This window comes from Urocampus carinirostris, chromosome 3 (assembly GCF_059441175.1).
Source record: "Urocampus carinirostris isolate Australia breed hairy pipefish chromosome 3, RoL_Ucar_1.0, whole genome shotgun sequence".
NCBI classification, from domain to species: domain Eukaryota; kingdom Metazoa; phylum Chordata; class Actinopteri; order Syngnathiformes; family Syngnathidae; genus Urocampus; species Urocampus carinirostris.
This window is the reverse complement of record NC_142351.1, coordinates 15,553,546-15,572,572: the sequence shown is the minus strand read 5'-3', so window position 1 is coordinate 15,572,572 and position 19,027 is coordinate 15,553,546.

Below are 19,027 nucleotides of genomic sequence, written 5' to 3'. Positions count from 1 at the left end.
CTTAACCTGTTTGGGTGTATGGGCATTTGGGTTGGCCATGGTCCAAAATTTTTGTGTGTATTCTTTGCAACTTTTTGCTTTTTTTAAAATTTTCTTTGTTTTTGTATGTGTTTGTCTTGCTGCCGGTCACCCCTCTTGAGGGAAATGACCAAGTTCGGTAGATAGATAGATACATACATACACATTCACATGTGCACTGAAATACATACATATACTGTACACAGGCTACATATATACATTTGCACTCATACAATTCTGTTACACGTAGACACACACACTAAATATATATATATATATATATATAAATATATATATATATATATATATATATAATGAGATTCAGGGCAGCATGGCGGCACAGTGGTTAGTGCGTGTGCGGCACAGGTCTGAGGTCATGAGATCGAACCTCCTGTGTGGAGTTTGCACGTTCTCCCCGTGCTTGGTTGGGTTTCCTCCGGGCACTCTGGTTTCCTCCCACATTCCAAAAACATGCATATCGGTTTGATTATCCGGTCCAAATTGTCCCTAGGTATGTATGAGCAAGTGAGTTGTCTGTCCTTATGTGCCCTGCGACCGGTTGGCAACCAGTTCAGGGTGTCCACTGCCCGAAGATAGCTAGGATGGGTTCCAGCACCCCCGCAACCCTACTGAGGATAAGCAGTGCAGATAATGGACGGATATGAGATTCAGTGTTTGTCATATGCACAGTAAAGAACCACGATTCCCTGCACAATGATATTCTTTGTCCACACAGTGCCAGCGTAATAAAACTAAGAAACTATATACCTCATCTCCCATCTCATCAGCCATACCGCTTATCCTCATTAGGGTTGCGGGGGGGCTGGAGCCCATTCCAGACATCTCCGGGCAGTGGGCAGGGGACACCCTGAACTGGTTGCCAGCCAATCGCAGGGCACACAGGGACAGACAACTCATTCGCTCATTCACACCTAGGGACAATTTGGACCGGCCAATTCACCTGAAATGCATGTTTTTGGAACGTGGGAGGAAACCGGAGTGCCCGGAGGAAACCCACGCAAGCACAGGGAGAACATACAGACTCCGCACAGGAAGTCTGGAGCTGGATTTGAACCCACGACATGACATGAACTGTGCCGCACAAGCGCTAACCACTGCGCCGCCGTGCTGCCCAAGAAAGCACGGAAACTATATACATTCATACATAAAATATTACGATTATTAAAAAGATACAAATACAGGATTAACTCTGGATGAGTTAAGGCAATATTCATATCTGTATACATTTGTACCATTTCTTGAACTGATGGATATTTTGACTTAAGATTGTTGTTGTAGGGTCTGTTCTTACAGGTCACGGTTCTTTGAATACGGTTAAAGTTTAGCCCAATGTCACTTGAATAGATTAGGCTTGGAGCTTTTATCATTTAGGGTCGCGGGGGTGCTGGAGCCCATCCCAGCAATCATCGGGCAGTGGGCAGGGGACACCCTGAACTGGTTGCCAGCCAATCGCAGGGCACACGGGGACAGACAACTCACTCGCTCATTCACACCTAGGGACAATTTGGACCGGCCAATTCACCTGAAATGCATGTTTTTGGAATGTGGGAGGAAACCGGAGTGCCCGGAGGAAACCCACGCAAGCACAGGGAGAACATACAGACTCCGCACAGGAAGTCTGGAGCTGGATTTGAACCCACGCAGGAGGTTCCCATGACTTGAACTGTGCCGCACATGCGCTAACCACTGCGCCGCCGTGCTGCCCCCTACCCAGTATTTAAAAGAAAAATGCATGTTTATATAACAGTTCATGTGTTTCTGCCTATTGTTTGGATCAATACCTACCTTACATGCAGGCTAAAAACCTACATCTTCAGGATAGCTTTTAATACTCTGTAGTATGGCGTCACTTTTATTTGTTCAATCCTTTTGAATTCTGTTTATTTTAAGTTTTTTTTTAAAAAAACTTCTTTTTTATTTACTGAAAAATGCTCTGGTACACAAAAAGGTGTCAAGAACCAGAAATGGATCAGGACCCAAACGCGCGACATTCTCACACAAGCCTGTTATTTTACAGAAAATGGGGAGTCATGCGTGGATTGACAGGATGCCAGAGACCAACGAGATCGATACCAATTGCCTGAGTTGATATCGGACAGATGGAGTAGATACCGGACAGGATGGGACAGACAGACAGGATAGATAATGAAACAGGATATCAAAAATAAACAGGACAAACAAGATGGGAATGAAAACTGGAGAGGAGGATAAACAGGACAAAAATTGACGGGAACAAAACTGGAAACCAATATTAGACAGGACAAAAAAACGGGAACAATACCGGACTGGAAATATCAACAGGAAAACAGGACCGAGCCAGAACCCACGTCTTGCGGGGCAGAGGTTTGCTGACGGACTGACCAAGTAAGAGAGAGCGCATTGAGCTTAAAAAGACTGAAAGACAATCTGTTAATGAGCCGCAGCTGTTGCCACACGGGCAGGGCCAATTGGGCGCCATGGCAACCGTGACAAAAGGATTGTTGTAGAGTGCTGTACGAATAAAGCATATCTACATTTGTCTTTACAATATCGTTTTTTTTAATGAATTATATTTTTCACTGAGAATTGTGTTTTTTAGCACCTCCATGTCCCTTTAGGCCAGGGGTTGACAACCTATGACACGCGTGCCAGCAGTGGCACGCGAGGGGTTAACCAGTGGCACGCGAGCGCACGGCAAAATAACAATGATTTTTTTTTTTTAATGTGCATTTACCTGAAATTTAGACATTTTCAGTTGCGTGCCGTGTTATTTAAAGGCTTTACATTAGGCTTTACGTGGGTTTTTCAGTGTGTGTTTGCCCGGCGCCTCGCAGAGGAGAGATCCGTGTTTTAACCCAGCCAATGAAACACACGCGCGCGATAAATGAACGAATCATGACAGCTCCTCGAACCAAAAGACCGCGCTTTCTCCAGCCAGCGTGGACAGACGAATGGGGCTTTGTTCAAAAAATGACCGTGCTTTTTTGTGCATTATGCCCCGAGAGTGTTGTACCTCGCACATCAAGTTTTAAACATCATTACGAGACGAAACATGAACATGAATTCAAGGCGGAGACGTTAAAACGCGCAGTGTCCAGGTACGGCAAACAAACACAGACCCTGAAAACCATTGTCAGTGCTAAAAACACCACCACCGGAGCAAGTTATTGCATTGCTCACTGCATAGCAAAGCACGGAAAACCATTTACTGATGGCGAATAATTTAAAGAAGCATGTGCGCGCGCGTGCCTCTGCATTGCTGCTGTTATTTCAAGTTTTGGTATTTTCTGCTACAAGATATCATTGATTACTTTTACTTACTTTTTTTTATTGTACAGTGGAACCTGTTTTCGAACAAATCGGAGTCCGACCAAAAATTTCGAGAAATTTTTGCCTCGCTGTTCGGTCAAAAAATCGGAGTTCGAACGCCGGTAATGGGTGCGATGCTGAGCGGCGTACGGGTGTTTTAGCCCCTTATTATGCCTCCGAAGAAAGTCAGTGCAAGCAGCAAAGTTGCTACAGGTGAAAAAAAAAAAAGTAGTGCGTACAACTACTGCACCTGTGCCTTCTGCTGACCACCACAAAGGTAAGAAATCCTATTCATACTTCTTTTCTTTATCCTTTTTTAAATTTTTACACGTTCATGTTAGCGTAATCTTTCGTACGGAAGATTGCGATAACGCGACTGTACGATTAGCCTGGGTTAGCTTTATGTTTACGTTGAACATTCAAGGTAAACATTCAGGGTGTTGGAACAGAACCTAACTTTCAGGGTGTTGGAACCGCTCACCACTTGTGGAGACCCGGGTGCTAAATGACTTGTAAACGACCTGATTTTTTTATTTTTACACGTTCATGTTAGCGTAATCTTTCGTACGGAAGATTACGATAACGCAGACGTATGATTAGCCTGGGTTAGCTTTGAGTTTACGTTAAACATTCAAGCTAAAAATTCAGGGTGTTGGAACGGATTAAAACGATTTACATTATTTTTAATGGGAAAAATGATTTCGGTGATCGAACAAATCTGTTTTCGAACAGGGTTCTGGAGCGGATTATGGTAGAGAACCGGGGTTCCAATGTAGTTTATAGTTGATGAAGAATGGTTGATTCTGGTTAATTCCTGTGGTAAAAAGATGAAGTCAGAATGGCTACAGGCCTTTCCACATGTTCTTCACATTCATATTTTAGTTAATTGATGAACAAGAATAGTGGAAGATAAATAAGTCAGTTATATCAGTGTTTTTCAAACAGTGTGCCGGGGCACAATAGTGTGCCGTGAGACCTTGTCTAGTGTACCGCTGGAATTTTATCTTTCCAAAAATTTAGGCCATTATTCAGTATTTTTGCACTCTTCAGACGAGGAACTGTAATATCAATCCATATCAGTAGGTGGCAGTAGATTTTTATATACTTTTTATGTACTAATTATCTGACCATGAGGTAGCACAGTGCATTTAATAACTTAATTTGTTTAACAAAGCGGTTTAAGATTGTACTGCAAAAAATAAAAACATAAAGCACATCATTCTTTTTTATCCATCCATCCACCCATTATCTGCACCGCTTATCCTCAGTAGGGTCGCGGGGGTGCTGGAGCCCATCCCAGCAATCATCGGGCAGTGGGCAGGGGACACCCTGAACTGGTTGCCAGCCAATCGCAGGGCACACAGGGACAGACAACTCGCTCGCTCATTCACACCTAGGGACAATTTGGATCGGCCAATTCACCTGAAATGCATGTTTTTTGGAATGTGGGAGGAAACCGGAGTGCCCGGAGGAAACCCAGGCAAGCACGGGGAGAACATACAAACTCCGCACAGGAAGTCCGGTAGCTGGATTTGAACCCATGACCTCAGAACTGTGCCGCATACGCGCTAACCTCTGCGCTGCCGTGCCGCCCATTCTTTTTTATTTTAACTATTATTTTCTTCTTTTTATATACAAATTATCTGCTTATGAGTTAGTACAGTGAAACATTTGACATAATTTCGTTTTCAAACATTTTCGATGGACGGTGTGCTACGGAACCTTTTTATAAATAAAGGTGTACCTTGGTTCAAAAAGGGTTGAAAAACCCGGAGTTATACAATTAAAATGTCTATCCATGTTGTATATTTGGACTGGTGTAAAATGAAAGCTCTGTTGGATATTAAAAAAATGTCCGAGTCATTAATCTTGGTGTGGCACACTGATTTCCAAGGACATTTGAAAGTGTCACGCCGCACCGAAAAGGTTGCTGACCCCTGCTTTGGGCAAATAAAACACTCAGTAAAAGAATACTGTACTTAGATTTTTCATTTAAACATAAAATGAAGCCTATGAGCGCCATATATCGGTGTGTACATTTATAAGTGGTTGGCAGATATATATTTTTAAATCTAAAATGTTCTCACTCAAATTCTGGTGCTAATCTATTTGATTACAGTGGGACCTCGCTACTTCGCGGTTCCACGTTCGCGGGTTCAGAGCTTTGCGGGTCAAAAAAATAAATAAAAATAAAATATATATATATATATTTTTTTAAAGCATTTTTGAAGAGGTGTCACTACTTTGCAGATTTTCATTTTTCGCGGGTGGTTTTGGTCCCCATTAACCGGGTCTAAAAAATGATAATGATAAAATTGAAAAAAAAAATAATAATAATAATAATAACAAATAATATATATATATTTTTTAAATAATTTTTGAAGGGGCGTCGCTACTTTGCAGATTTTCACTTTTCACAGGTGGTTTTGGTCCCCGTGACAACCGAGGGTTTACTGTAATCACGTTTAAAAAAAACTTCATCTGGAATTTTTTATCCTTTTCTGTACTTGATGCTCATTTATTTTTAAATAAAATGTTTCCTTTGGGGAAGCATTCCCCAAAACATGCATGTCAGGTTAATTGGCCGGTTTAAATTGTCCCTAGGTGCGGATGAGCGAGTGAGTTGTCTGTCCCCGTGTGCCCTGCGACTGGCTGGCAACCAGTTCAGAGTGTCCCCTGCCCACTGCCCGAAGATAGCTGGGATGGGCTCCGGCACCCCCGCAACCCTACTGAGGATAAGCGGCGCAGATAATGGATGGATGGAAGTGAGGTATGTCGTCAAAATTTGTAAAATTGTAAATAAAATCTATATCATGTTGTAAATATTTGAGTCTTTATGTTGCGTACCCAATAAAGTTGGGCAAGAATGTACTTGAACATCCAAATTGATAATACCAATGAAATCATGGTTTAAGACACAGGTGTCAAACAGGCGGCCAGCGGGTCAGATCAGGCCCACTAAGGGATTGAATCCGGCCCGCGAGACAACACTCAGAGAAGCGCAAGGGAAAAACAAGCTGCAGGTTGAAATATGTCAAAGCCAGGTGCCTCTCACAAAGACACTGTACTTGTATTTCTCTCTCTCTCTCTCTCTCTCTCTCTCTCTCTCTCTCTCTCTCTCTCTCTCTCTCTCTCTCTCTCTCTCTCTCTCTCTCTCTCTCTCTCTCTCTCTCTCTCTCTCTCTCTCTCTCTCTCTCTCTCTCTCTCTCTCTCTCTCTCTCTCTCTCTCTCTCTCTCTCTCTCTCTCTCTCTCTCTCTCTCTCTCTCTCTCTCTCTCTCCTTTCCACCCATTTTCTCCCACTCTGTTTTTGTCTCACTCTCTGTGTCTCTCTTTTTCTCTTCCTTTGTTGCTCTTTGTCTCTTTCTCTGTGTCTTTTAACCTCATTTGCTCTAACTTCCTTTTTTCCTTTTCTTTCTTTTCTCTTTCTGTCTTCATACCCTTTGCACTTTTCTCTTTTCTCTCCTTCTGTCTTTCTATTTCTCTTTGGACTTCTTTCATCCTCTCCCTTTCTTTCCCCCCTCTCTCAGGACTTTTTATCTTTTGTTTCTCACGCTCTCTCCCTCTCTCTTTTTTTCTTTCTTTGTCCCACCCTCTCTCCTTTTCCCTCCCTCTTTCTCTTATTTCTTTATCTCTTTTTCTTTCTATTTAATCGACTAGTCCGGCCCCCGACAGAATTTTTGTTCTATCGTGTGCCCCCCGAGTTAAAATGAGTTTGACACCCCTGGTTAAAAACATTGACTACTTTTGGATGCAGTAAATTTTGTGACTTTGCATCAGTATACAGTAGGGACTACAGGTTTTTGGAGTGATCCATACTCTCTTGATGAGCCTCATATTATGTAAAATACAACTTTCTTTGTCTACATGTATTAATCAAATGCAGTTTCTATGATGGTTCATATATCATTCTCTTTATTGAAATCGGTATTTTTTTAATTAAATACGTTTTTGTTTAACTTTTTTTTTTTTACCTCTAGGAGGCCCTGAATAATACGCAATGTCCCTTTTAATTCGATCCCTCAAACTTCTGATTTTAATGTCGTCTTTCCCAGCAGATGACAGTGTACACCCACGACTCTGAGTTTCTCTGGTCATTCAAGCTGCAACAAAGATGTAAGCATGGTATTTCAGGTAAGATTATCGTGGACGGAGGTTTTTTTTTCCCTTTTATTTTGCATGCATATGCACGCAAACGTTTCTTAAATAGTCTGATCCTTTCAAATCTTAAGCGTGTGTGAACGTGAACCTCATGAATGGCTATATGAATTGATCTTTAAAATTGCTCATCTGTGGCCTGTGCAGCCCTTTGAGACTCTTTGTGATTAAGGGCTATACAAATAAACAGGGTTGGGTAGGGTTACTTTAACTTGATTACTTTCTATTACCTTTGGATTACTCCAATACCAAATATGCTAATAAAAGACAATAGAAACTAAATATGAATAAAATGACTAAATTTTGTGCAGGCTCGGGGAGTAACGGAATACATGGAACGGCAAAAATGATGTTGGCAAGCTGTTTGGATTTATTTTCATTTTGTCTCTGTCGCATTTTATGTTAGTTTTGCCGGAGATCAAAGAGATCAAAGCCAGGAGAGAAAGCTTACCACGTGTTGTGAGTCATCATTTTATTCATATTTAGTTTCTTTTGTCTTTTATTAGCATATTTGGTATTGGAGTAATCCAAAAGTAATTGAAAGTAATCCAGTTAAAGTAACCCTTCCCAACCCTGCCCATATCTTTGCCAAGAGATGGACTGCCTTACAAAACAGGGACCAGCTTCTTACTAGGGATCAGCTTGTCAAGTGGAAACCTAGAACCTCCTGCAGCATGATGAAAGACTTCAAAACGGAGGCCATTTAAGGTTCCGAGCTTTGGGGTTGTTGAGCACCCCGATTGCCTTATCGCTCACCCTTTCCACTAACAACCACATACAAACATCTCTCAGTCATTAAAATGATAATTCAGTCTTTTACATAAATGGTAAATGGTCCGCATTTATATAGCGCATTTCAAGTCAATGAAAGACCAAAGCGCTTTACAATGTGCTTCACACTTACCCATTTACACACACTTACACACCAATAGGGAGTCAGCCATGCAAGGCGCCTACCTGCTTATTGGGGGCATTAGGGATTCAGTGTCTTGCCCAAGGACACTTCGACCTATAACACCGAGGAGCCAGGAATCTAACCTCCGACATGACTTAAAAATTTCGCACTTTAATATTACCCCTGTAGTGTTCAACATAAAAATGCTCTTGAATAAAATTGTAATCCTGCAAAATAATCCTTATTTCACAATTTTTTTTATGTCTCCTGATTACAAAACGCTGTTACGTTTCTTCCGTTACTCTCCAAGCCTGCCTATGATAAGGTGCACTTTCACGTTTCTAGATACATTGGGGTTTCAAGGTGCAGTGTATAATACTCTTTAAATTAAGTACCTACTGACTGTAACTAATTATTTTATTTTCTTACAGTAACGCCCCTGGGCGTCGTACACAAGTAAATCCAGTTGGCTTGACAGGCCATTCATGAAACGCACGCCTGCTCCAGTACAGCAAAACACAGCGTAGCCATTTTGGAATTTTAATTGAGATTCTCAGCGGCACACTAAGAACCTTGCATCCTAGAAACAAGCTCACACACAAATCCTCTTATTACCAAGAAGATAATAATTCAATGTCATAAAAATCAGTATCAATTCATAAATGCTTTAATTGTAAATGGGTTATGGATAATTCATCAAAATGTGACGATAATGTGGTCAACTGAAAACACATAATTACTAGAATATAACCTAGTGCTTTTTTTCCAGAAAAAAATGAGAATGTCCATGCAGATGCGGGGAGAATAACCACACACATAGCTCACACACATAGCTTAAACACACACAACATTTAAGCTAGGCTGATCATTGTTGCAAAAAAATGGACTAATATCTGTTGATGATAACAAAGTCAAGGTATTGGGTGGTAAAATAGTTGTTTAACATAACTACTGTATAACTAACTCTTACAGCAATACACCAGAGCCTCCGCAGACCACAGACTCTGCCGCTATGCCGCAAGTGGCACTAGCCGAGCCAAAGAGGAGCAGGAACAATTTTCAAGGCATTTTCAAAGCATTTCCAACATAATAATAATTAATAATAATTTCCTTTGTATTGTCATTCTTTGTAACAATGTACACAGAACGAAATGTCGATACACCTGACCCGTTGTAGCGAGTCGATGCAGCCGCAGCCAACAGAGGGCGCCGCCATTATACCAATTAGGTATGTCTCGGCCGAGGCGCGAACCAGCGACCTCCCAGTCTCAAAGCGGGCACACTACCATCTAGGCTACTGAGCTGGTAACATTGTGGTGTTCACAGTTTTTTTACCCTTATAAACGTTTTTTCACCTACTTTTTCATCGTACTTAAGCCTACCCAGTACTTTATTAAGGAAACGAGAGTTATTCAAATGCTGTGATTTCTGGGGGTGCTTGAGTTAAATTTGCGGGTACTTGAGCTCCCCCAATAACGGGCAGGGTTTGCCCATGCTTCAAAATGCACATTTGATGCCACAAAATATCACTCACAAAGGCCTATGCAGAACGTCAGGTTTCATTGGTGGGCAGACGTGAAAATAGCCGCTAAATCAAAATGACTCATCAAGGTCACGCCAAATTCATATTGACCTTTTCTCAGTGCACCACAGCAACCGGGTGCACGACATCATGACGACCTGCTGAAACATCAACCGGAGAGAGATTGTTTTTGTCTTGAGATGGCGTCTTAGGGATGCTTTCTCCCCGGTTACACGAAAAACCCAAACCGGCTCATGGGCTCCAGCATAGTGTCAATTGGCATGTCTTATTGAGTTTTAATTATTCCAACAAAGGGGAAATGTGATTGCGTCATACATGCTATCTTACGTATCCATACATGTCTACTGGAGGTGTGGAGATCAATCCAAATATTGATATTATCGATACTACCTTGGATTGGATCGAAACTATTGTCTCGTGATCAATAACCTCAAACAATTTCCTCAAAGCACTGCTTCTAAGTATATATAGCGCAGCCCTTCTCCCTCTTACCCAGCTACGTCTGCTACTCACTGTGTAGGCTGCGGGCGTGACTGACAGGCACCTTTTTCCGAAGCTTTCCCTACCATGCCTGCTTCTGCATCCTGCCTTCCAGGCATAAGGGAGGGCCAATTCTTTGCGCCCACTTCGAACAAGAAGCTATAAGTGACCGAGGCAAGCTATGCGAACAGGACTTTTTTTCAACTACAGGAAAGGAGAATGCCAAGTGTCTCTTGTGTGGTAAAGATCTCTGCTACTTTGGCAACACCACACATTTACTTATAATCACAGAGGAAAAAGCTCCCTCTGCAGAGAGCAATAAGCTGCAACCAAAAGGGGAACATTTTGCTATTCATGAACAAAAATCTGTAAATCTGCCGTCACTACGGCTACAGTGCCTGTGAGAGGCCATTCTCACGTATTTGTGTTACTGAGTAAATTTTTAAGATATTCTGAAATGGATGATATTTAGTTCTAGAGAGGACATTATTATAGTATTTGTATTTTTGTAAATGTTTTGCTTCAAAAAAACAGAAAAAAACAGTTAAAACTAGAACTGTTTTTTTTTACTGTTAAGGTTAGCAATGTAGTTATCTAAAAAAAATAAAACTAGGTTCTAAAACCTTTTTCCTGTTTTTATAATTATAAAATAACTCAAGGGGGGAGGATTCAAATATTCAATGATCTTGACATTTCCAAGTAAGACATATTGGTATTTGTATCGATCCATACTACCATAACTTTACCTGGATAAGATCGATACCAACATTTTCAGTATTGCTCACTCCTAACTCAACCAACGGTTTCCCTTAATAATGGTCTCGTTGTTAAGTGATAATAAACCTTACAACCACAACGCAACACCTATTTAATCACAGTAAGCAAGACTATGTAAAATAAACGAAGCAAACTTGTATAAAAATGTATCTTTTATTTACCAAAAAAACTACAAAAATATTCTTTCAACATCTTTAATTATTGGCAGACTTCATCGACATTACAGATGGTTTTACTCAGAAACTGTCAGAATATAGTTTTGCAACAAGGATATCAGAGTATCACAATGGGCATTGAATGTGTTGACTGGTTAATTTTAATATTTGAGTGAATGCAGTTTTACACCTGAACCAACTCACCATGTTATTCAAACTCCACAGTGCTCTCTAGTGGCCAAAGAGAGCATTTGTTTTGCTTTCATTAATACGTTCATAACTTTTGCTCGCAAGGACCTAAAGCAGGGGTCTCCTACCATTTTTAAATAGTGCAAAGGACACTCAATTTTATTTTCATTTCTCAAATAACAACTTATCATGTCATTACTACGGTTTTACTATGTTATCACGATGTCAATACCAGGTTCATTAATGGAAGTAGGGTTGAATAGACTCCGTCAACCAAAAGAAAAAAATAATTTTACTAGAAAATAACAATGACCCAGCACTGTTGAGCTATTTTCAGAACAGCTCAGCTGTTTTTAGGGGGTACCTGGTGCCAGTGGGCACCACTTTAGTGACACCTGATCTAGAGACTTTCGTCTTTTTTTTTTTGGACATGCTCAGAGAATCCAACAGGCCCTATCTGTCACGGTTGCCCATTGCCCATTGCCCGCTCGTTTGGCGCCAGCTGCGGCTCGTTGCCTGATTGGCTTCCCTTCTATTAAAACTCAGTGCTCTCATTCACTCCTGGTCAGTCCGGCAACGAACCACTGCACTTGCAAGACTTGTATTTTGACTCCCTCTGGTATCCTGCTCGTGTATCCAGTATCCGGTATCGTTCCCGCCTCCCTCGTCCTGACCGGTATCTTGCTCCAGTCTTCAGTATCCGGTATCGATCCTGTCTCATCCTGTCCGATATCTTGCTCCAGTCTCCAGTATCTGGTATCGATCCTGCCGGTCTTGTCCTGTCCGGTATCTTGCTCCAGTCTCCAGTGGCCGGTATCGATCCCGTCTGTCTCGTCCTGTCCGGTATCTTGCTCATGTATCGATTCCGTCCATGCTGCCCTGTCCGGTATCTTGCTCCAGTATGCGGTATTGATCCCGTCTGTCCCGTCCTGTCCGGTATCTTGCTGTTGTATCTAGTACCCGGTATCGATCCCGTCTGACCTGTCCGGTTTCGATCTCGTCTGCCTCTGGCTTCCTGTTTTCCCGCGCCTGACTTCTCTGTCTCACTTCTTCCGCCCAGCGATTGCCGAATCACTGGCGTTTGTGTTCACAAGCATGACTGCCCCATTCTCGTAAAATAAAGCTTGTGTGAAAACGTTACGCGTCTGGGTCTTCCGTCTGTTCAGGTTCTGACACTATCGGGGGCATGAACTGTATATTTGGCATGGCTGTTATCCGGCATACACAAATAGATAGCTAGATAGATAGATACTTTATTCATCCCCGTACGACCTGTATGCATATTCAACTTGATGAGCCGCTGACATGACATTTGTTTTACTATTTGCCGTCCCTGAAGAAAATGCACCCCTTTCTGCAGCATCCCTGAGAGTTCAAAGGCTGGGGAATTTGCATGATTGCCCTTAGATTATTTGAACATTATCCATTCCCTTTCCTTGTTTCCTTTCTTCAGTGGCTCTCTGCTGTGATGATGCACACACATCCTTGGGCTAAAGAATCTAAAATAGATCATTAAAGCAAGCGGAGTAAATGCACAGGGAGAGGAAGTGGCTCACGGGCAGACTTGAGTCATGCTGGCAAGATTATGCACCCTGAACCGACAGCATCACACGGCAGATTACATACGACGACGATCGGGAAAATGCAGATCCGGCCTCGCAAACGTTAGGAACCGGGATCCATCTGCAGACATATTGAATGCAGGGCGCAAAAAGGAACCTGATGAGCGCATGAAGACAGATCATTGACGGTGTCACGTGGACTGCCGGCAATGGCGTAACCTTTACAGAGGGCAGGCAAGATGCGGTCACTGTGGATCACGGTCTCCCAGTGAACAGAAACAGACCCTGTCAGGACATTTCAACATCAGCTTTCAGCCGCGCGCAACCACCGACTCACTACCGATGGCTCGTTTCCTTCACATCCTTCCTCCGCCAGATCAGAGAGTTCCTTCTTTTCGACGCCTAATACCCCCACCCACTCAATTCAATGGGTGTCGCGTACGCCACTTCGACCTCATTTGAATGATATTTTTGACCATATGTCTTTCGGCATGGTCTGTACTTCTTACTGAAAAAACCTGGCAAAGAGAATACTTGTTTATAATTGACAAATTTGTCAATGATTGATTTGCAGGCCATCTGCTGCACTAAAATATGCAGCCAATAAACCCTTACTCAAATTTTTTATCTTCTGGGCAAATTAAATTTAGATGCTTTTGTATATTTAGTGTCTCCTTGTGGTAAAAAAACCCAAATGAAATTCTTAGATTTTTTTCACAAAAAATAATCCTCAAAAATACATAAACTATCATACAAACAAACATGTTTGGTCACTGACACCTATTTAGTATTTACAGGTCTTTTCTTTCCTAAATTATTTTCCCCAATAAATGAAGCATACTGATTCGTTTTTCCTGTTTCTAATCTTGGACACCTGCAAAGCATCTTGCATAGGATGCCAATTTGCTATTTTGACTATTATTGCACTATTATTGCTGTTTTTTATTGTTTTGACTATAATGTTCTGATAACATCAATGTTTCTATCAGCCAATCTTGTTGTTCTTTGATAACCACACCCTTTAGGGTGGACCTGCATTTGTAACCAAAGATATTTAATAAAGGAAAGAGTCAGGAAGGGATTTTAGAATGGGATGGAATTATTTATCTGAGGTTTGGTCTCCTTGCAAGTTTAAATTCCATTGATGTCTTCTCTTTGTACTTTCAGTGTCTACTAGACACTGATCACATACCATTTTGTTAATGTTTTCTGGTCGTACCGAACTTGATTTTGTTGCCCTCTATGAGCACACAGCCTAAGTTTTTTTCAAAAAAACTATTTTAACCTTTAACCATCAAAAGGACCACAATAACAATGCCCTGGGCCTAAATTGTCTATCGTTACGTTCAGTTTGGGCCGGGCTTTTCGTTTGCTGCGTTTATTTTAAATGATCCACTCTTCATTGTTCTTCTTTTTTGTTTCTGTGCCTCTCTCTCTCTCTCTCTGTGCCTCTCTCTCTCTCTCTCTCTCTCTCTCTCTCTCTCTCTCTCTCTCTCTCTCTCTCTCTCTCTCTCTCTCTCTCTCTCTCTCTCTCTCTCTCTCTCTCTCTCTCTCTCTCTCTCTCTCTCTCTCTCTCTCTCTCTCTCCCCCCCCACACTAGTTTCTGAAGAACGTACTGCTGCTGTGATTTATGGTTCAATTTTCAACCCATCAAAATGAACGACGCTCCTAAAACTTTCCAGTCAAACCCTTAGAATTCATCAATGATGGAAAATTGTTGGTAATGTAACCCCTGCGGACACAGAAATATAAAAGACTTAAATGTTTATACAGTCTTCTATCCATCCATCCATTATCTGAACCGCTCATCCCAGCTATCTTCGGGCAGTGGGCAGAGGACACCCTGAACTGGTTTCCAGCCAACCGCAGGGCACACAAAGACAGACAACTCGCTCCCTCATTCACACCCAGGGACAATTTGGACCGCCCAATTAACCTAACATGCATGTTTTTAGAATGTGGGAGGAAACCGGAGTGCCTGGAGGAAACCCACACAAGCACGGGGAGAACATGCAAACTCCACACATGAGGTTTGATCTCATGACCTCAGAATTGTGTCGCACGCGCGCTAACCACAGCGCCGCCGTGCTTTCATTTGTTGCCAAATATCACCTCTCCTCCTCCCGAGTCCTCACAAATAACATTTTCGGTTTGCTTCGCGCTCGCTCCTGCAAATCAAGTAAATTGATCAGGATCGGACTGTCTCGGGCTTTAATACCAACGGGGCAGGGTTGGGCTGGATTCTTTAGGACCAATTTTACCTTTGTGTTTGTGATTTTTGTTGTTTTTTTTGCTCATTTTTCAAAGAACATAGCAACAAGCTAGCTTTGCACCGGACACGTTCCATCTGATAGGTCTGGTGGGCCGCTGCCCCACTTGCCTTTAATGCTAAATACAGTATGTACTGATGGAGATGAAGATGAACTAAATGTTGGCATCATCACTCGAGGGCATTTTCATGTCTCATTAAGACGGCCGTTAGGGCCGACATTATCGCTGCTTGACCGAGCTGCTTTAATAAGGAAAGTGACCCGACACCGATTAGAGCAGCAATATTTTTCCCTCCCACATCCAATCTGCTGCCGTGTCTCTTTCTTCTTGCTTGTCTCCAACAACAGAGCACGCTATTTTCTTGATTTGCCACGGCATCCCCTAACCCAACACAATCCCCCCCTAGTGTTTGGCAGTCACACATTCAGCCATGTGTGCGCCCAAGACATTACGTAACGCTCTCTTTCCTGCACTCCAGATCAAAGAAAACAATCCAGCACAGGGCTTCTCCTCCCTTGCTTTCTTTGTCTTCCACCATACCATTGTTGTACAAACTCCCAGGACAAATGTTTTGTTGTACGCGAGAGGTTAATATGTCTCAATGCTAAAAATAAACAGGTCAAAAGAATGTTTCGACCAAAAACTACATTTCCCACAATGCCTGTCAATGCCTGTCAAATACAATATCAGCGAAGTGACAGCCACTTGCACAGTTCACGGGTCGCTTAACCACCTGGGACACCACTTCCTGTGATATGTCTTGGGCAAGTACAGCCTGGCGGATCCCATCCCTTTCCATGCTGATTTTTTGGCAGTAAGGGTTTTCTCACCCACATAAAACCGATACTTCTGGTTTTCATTATTACAAGTGTAACGGGTGTGATAATAACTTTTGTTTTGTTGAAATTCCTGCTGAAATACGTTGTATAGTTTTTGTGTAAGATGATGAGTCCATCAGTGCCACATGCTGGTATGGGGTAAGGTTTGGTTTGGCTTTTGATCTTGTGACCGGAAGGCGGATGCCGTTGGCAGTCTACAGCGCGCTGCTAACGGTAAGGCACAATATTTTGGTGCTCCGCAAAAAGTTAATTTTAAACATTAAAACCACAGCTGACAAATCTCTCAACATGCACAGTATTGTGATTGATGTTGTCAAGCTGTTTGGATTTATTTTCGTTTTGTTCTGTCGCCATTTTTGTTAGTTTTGCCGGACGTTGTATGTTGTGCTAAAATGCTAAATCCCCTTATAGTGTTGAAAGCCAGCAGAGGAGCTAACCACGTGTTGTGTGTGACTCATTAATTTGCAGGTAAATTGTACCCGTTTTTATACTCGTTATTGTTATTTTTATTTTCTCATATATATATAAAAAGGAAGATGTTGGTTAAAATTCAGTTTAAAGAAAAATATGTTGAATTCATTGTAAACGTTAAAAAAACACTATACGATCTCTTGTTAAAAGTATCTTGTTAAAATTGGTGTAAAAATAATTGTCATAGTTGATTTTCTGCACTTGTATTGTATCTCAACTGTAAAGAAAATGTATTGGGCAGTCAACAGCGCGCTGCTAACGTGTTGAAAGCCAGCAGAGGAGCTAACCACGTGTTGTGTGTGACTCATTCATTTGCAGCAACTGTAATAAAAACCTCATCATCCAGTCCAGCATGAATGTGGATCTTTGGTGGGACGGGTACACCCCGGTTACACAAGAAGCAAAAATAGCCTCCCGATCTCACCCAGATACAGCACCTTCATCATCTGATTGCTGTTGTTTTTCGATGTTAAGCATCATCACGGTCTTCAGAGATAGCTAATCGCAACACTGCCCTCAAGCACTAGGATCTAAGGCTTGGTTCACACTGCAGGACAATCTGACTTTTTTGCATGGATGTATCCGATTCGTTAAAGTCTGTCTGAACGGCACAAATCAATTTTTCTCACACGGTTGTAAGTTTGATACATATCTGATCTTTTGGAATGTGACGTCCGTGTAAACGGCCGGTAAGCATTCATGCAACCTTTCAATTACTTTTGGATTACTCCAATACCAAATATGCTTATAAAAGACAAAAGAAGCTAAATATGAATAAAATTATGACTCACAACACGTGGTAAGCTTTCTCTCCTGGCTTTGATCTATTTGATCTCCGGCAAAACTAACATAAAATGCGACAGAAACAAAATGAAAATAAATCCAAACAGCTTGCCAACATCATTTTTGCCGTTCCATGTATTCCATTACTCCCCAAACCTGCACAAAGTTTTGTAATTTTATTCATATTTTTTTTTTTTGTCTTTTATTAGCATATTTGGTATTGGAGTAATCCAAAAGTAATTGAAAGTAATCAAGTTAAAGTAACCCTACCCAACCCTGCCTGTACGTCATCGAGAGACAGGAAGAAGCTTAGAAATCGACACACCATGGCGGAAGAACACGGAAAGAATTCAATTGAGGGAATTGAGGTTTTGGATTTAATTAATATTCGTCACACACTCTGTCGAGCCTTCGAGAGCAAATCCATCCATCCATTATCATAACTGTTATTATTGCTGTTGTTGTTATTATCATTGGTGTCGCAATGATATTTAGTGACTAGTAGCATTATAACGTTAACAGATGGGTACTATGATGATTAATGTATAAAATATGTGACTATTGTTATTATTATAATTATTGATATCTGACCTATATAATATGTATATCCGTGAGATTGTTATATTTAGGCACAAAAGAGGAGCTATCTGTAAAATGTAATTAATAGGGAAGATGAAGGGGTAGGGAAAATATTATTCCTTTTCGAACTTGTTATATTATCATTTTTGTTGTTATTGAGTCATTGTTTTTGTTTATAATGTTCGAAAATAAAGTTTCCATTCATTAATTATCTGCACCTCTTATCCTCAGTAGGGTCGCGGGGGCGCTGAAGCCCATCCCAGCTGTCTTCGGGCAGCGGGCAAGAGTTGCCAGCCAGTCACAGGGCACACAGAAACAGACAACTCTCTCACTCATTCACACCTAGGGGCAATTTGAACCAGCCAATTAACCTAACATGCATGTTTTTGGAATGTTGGAGGAAACTCATGCAGGCACAGGGAGAACATACAAACTCTGCACAGAAGGGCTGGTAGCTGGATTTGATACCTTGACCTCAGAACTGTGCTGCGGACGCGCTAACCACCGTGCCGGCCCTTCGTTAGCACAATAACTTTCGCGGTGTGTGTGGTCTGTATTCTCTCTGTATTCCATGAGTACTTCCACAAACAATGAGCGAATTGCGTGTGACGACAAGTGTCCTTTTCTGCGCATGCGGGACACATGTTGCGTTCACACAGCAAACTCATGGAAGTCACAGGAGATCGCATACAAGTCTCATTTATCTCGAAACGTGAACGATCTCACAAGAGCATCACATTTCACCCAAAAAAACTCAGAATTGTGCAATAAGCTCTGCAGTATGAACCTAGCCTAGACTTCTCTTTTTGTGTGCTTGGCTTCATTTACTCGTGTCACCATATCCTGATGTGTGTTAACAGCCTGGCGCAGGAAATGAACCGTGGTGGGAAGAGGCCGATTTTAATACACTAATATCAAATATTCCCCTCCTGGGTAAAACTGCTAATATATTTCATTCATCTCATCTTTGATATTTCATCTTTGATCTGTTGCCTCTCTT